At 42.0% G+C, this 3,193-nt stretch overlaps 1 pseudogene; it reads right to left on the bottom strand.

The window, feature by feature from the left end:
- Positions 1 to 1,453: 1,453 nt before the first annotated feature.
- LOC107729999 (uncharacterized) overlaps positions 1,454 to 3,193 on the bottom strand; it is a 2,372-nt pseudogene continuing 632 nt past the window's right edge.

Below are 3,193 nucleotides of genomic sequence, written 5' to 3'. Positions count from 1 at the left end.
TAGCAATAAAGTGACCATTTTAAAGTGTCAAGTGGTGATAAAGTGTCAGTGTAAAGACTAGTGTTTAAATTGTCCATGATGTCAGTCAAATGCGTTATGAGTGTATGAAGGTCCAGCAGGTAAAGTGCAGAGTGCCATTGAACAGGCTGATTTTATCCTGATGATACAGGTGGAAGTGGCAGTGGGTTTTGACTATTTATCAGTCTAATGGCCTTTAAGTATAAACTGTTCTGGAGTCTGAATGTTCTGGCCGCAGTGCTCCGGTACCGCTTGCCAGACTTCATGAGGGTGAAGAAATTGTGGATGGGATGGGTGGTGTCCTTGATGATATTGCAAGCCCATTTGCAGATCCTTTTATTGTACATGACCTGCAGTGAGGGGAGATCAGTCCCTGTGATTTTCCGGGCCAGCATTATCACCCTCTGTAAAGCCTTTCTGTCATGTGTTGTGCTGTTGCCAAACCACACAGCAATGCAGCAGGGTTTTGTTAAGGCATAAAACCCTGTTGTGAATGTGATATAACCCCTCGTCAGAGACAAATATTCTTTCTGTAGATTAAGAATTTTATTACGTTTTACCGGTGAATTGAGCCCTTTGACATTCCAGCTGGCGAACCTAAGTGAACCACTAGGTAGTGTAGCACTGATCACAGAAGGCATAAAACCCTGTTGTGAATGTAATATAAACCCCCGTCAGAGACAAATATTCTTTACTTGTAAGCACATAGAAAAAGATTGCACCCCCTGAATAAGTGTAGGTAGTAAGAAAATAAATATAAAGAGAAAGGAGAGAGAAAAGAAAAAAAACCACAACAACCCACAAAACTCCACCCCAAAACCAGATCAGATGCGGATACAATGGTCCACATCAGACAACACTTTAACCCGCAAACTTCCCGACTACAAGCCCTCCCCACATTTTGCCGCACAACCTCTCAATTAAATTTATACCAACCATACACAGCTGTATGAACAGTTGACAAAAAATAAAAGGCTAACAATACACAAATGTCAAGCGTATTAAACAGAACACTGGTATAAGGAACTTATAGAAAAAAATATACAAATGTCAAATAGTCTGCAGATAGGGCTCCATAATTGACAAAAATACAATATCAAAAGGACATCGTTCAGAAAAATAAATACATAAAAATTGAGTAACTAAGGTAAATAGCATTATACACTGACAGTAGCCCTTTAAGTGGCAGATGCGTTAAACAACAAAACAAAAAGTTAGTTAATTAAACTAACATGAGCCAAAGGAGAAGGAAGAGAGAGAAAAAAAAGAAAAAAAACACTGACCAGACCGATTTGTGACTAAAATTCGTAAGTTGAAGTCATTAAGATACCCGAGTCACTGGCTGCGGTCCAAAGCGTCAATGTAAACTATTGTGCTTCTAAACTCCAAACGAAGTTGTTGGCTTCAGAAGCAGATAGCAACCACATTTTCTCACCGTTAGCAAGTGTGATGCATAATCTGGCTGGGAAGAGGAGAGCAGTGGCCTGTAGCACGAAGCGAGATGAACAAACTCAGAGTTGCAGAGTAAGTTTTGAGTTGACAAAACCCGATAAAGCCAAGCTGGTTAAGATCAGGTTCACTGGGCTCACATATAAATATAAACATATCGATATAATCCTTCTCTCCCAACTCAGTTTGAACAAGAGTTTGTGATTAACTCTGGAGCGTGTGCACCTAAACGTTTGACACGTGCAGCAAACAGCCAATCACAGGGAACGTGTGGAGAGCATCAGCAAAGCGTCATTTGGATTCACTTCTCGCGAGAGTCAGCGCAATTCACTTTTCTGCTGAAGATTAAAGGGATAGTTCACCCAAAAATGAAAATTTGATATTTATCTGATTACCCCCAGGGCATCCAAGAGGTAGGTGACAGTAGGTGACCTATCTCTCAAATGGACCATTGACACTCCTAATTGAGAAATGGTCCATTTGAGAGATAGGTGGCGGTAATGCACTTTCATATAATAATTATATGAATATATTATATAAATTATAAACAATTACAATTAATGTAATATAAATATAATAAATAAGTTGCTGCAAAAGTCGGCCAATTTTGTCTCTAAAATTCTTTGACTGTAAACTGCATTAATTTGGAGTGAGAGATACGGGGGAGTGGCTTCATTGCATCAGATATATGTCACTTGCTCACAACTGATTGGTCCAGTTTGGGTTTGTGATCTCTAACCCAGAATAAAACCTGCCGTGTAGCGTAAGTTACCATGGCGACGAAATCCACTAAAAACCAACCCACCTTCTTGAGCCCGAAAACTCAGAGTTTGCTCAAACTAAACGTGAATTTACCTGGGTAAAAACTGAACCTGGCTTTGTGCTACAGGCCACAGGTTTGAGTCTGCGTTTGTAAAGTTCCACCATGGCATCTTTGAACTCACCGCGCAGCTTCAGGACATCAGGACTATAGTCTTCGAAGATCCGAATCGTGTGGCCTTGATAGTTCAGGGTGCCTTTTTTACGGGACTCGCGAATAACCAAATCCTTCACCTGGTAGCGTTAGAACCGCAGAATAACCGTAATAATAATGTGGTCTCTGCCCCGAAGCAGGCTTGGGAGCAGGGATTCGGTGAGCTCTATCCAGCTCAGGCGGCGACGACAAAATCTGATGGCCGAAAACCTCAACAAGAAGTTGGGAGAAGAAGATCGTTGGACGTGGACCTTCAATGGACTCGGGTAGGCCCATGATGCAAACATTCTGCCATCGGCTACGCCCCTCTAATGCCGGGTTCAGACTACACAATATTTTTGTCGGTCATGATAGTCACTGTGCCAGATTACACGATTTTGACTCCTAAAACCTTGTCATGTCGTGGACAAGAAACATGTCAGACTACACGTTGCTTCCCGACCATTCATTGCGTGCCGTCTTTAACGACGCACGTGATGTCATCGAGAAGGCGGAACTAGCGACTGACTTCCGAAAACAAGAGTGTAAACATTGCTGAAGCGCTTCCGCTATAGTTCGCCAGCATTTTTCTTTCTTTGTTCTGTCGTGGTAGTCCCTCGATGACACATCATACAGGCAGGAGTACTGTTGCCACAGCTCCACGAACCTTTCCTCCATCTCATAATTATTTTGTTTCACTATGTTTGAAACCTGTGTATGAAAGAGCTTCTGTGCTGCTATTGGTCAACATCACCAATGTGACAGAACTCGTCG

The sequence above is a fragment of the Sinocyclocheilus rhinocerous genome, unplaced genomic scaffold, assembly GCF_001515625.1.
Source record: "Sinocyclocheilus rhinocerous isolate Xijiao unplaced genomic scaffold, SAMN03320098_v1.1 scaffold3232, whole genome shotgun sequence".
In the NCBI taxonomy this organism is placed as follows: Eukaryota; Metazoa; Chordata; class Actinopteri; order Cypriniformes; family Cyprinidae; genus Sinocyclocheilus; species Sinocyclocheilus rhinocerous.
Note: the sequence above shows the minus strand (reverse complement) of the source record. Positions and strands in the feature narration are given on the sequence as shown.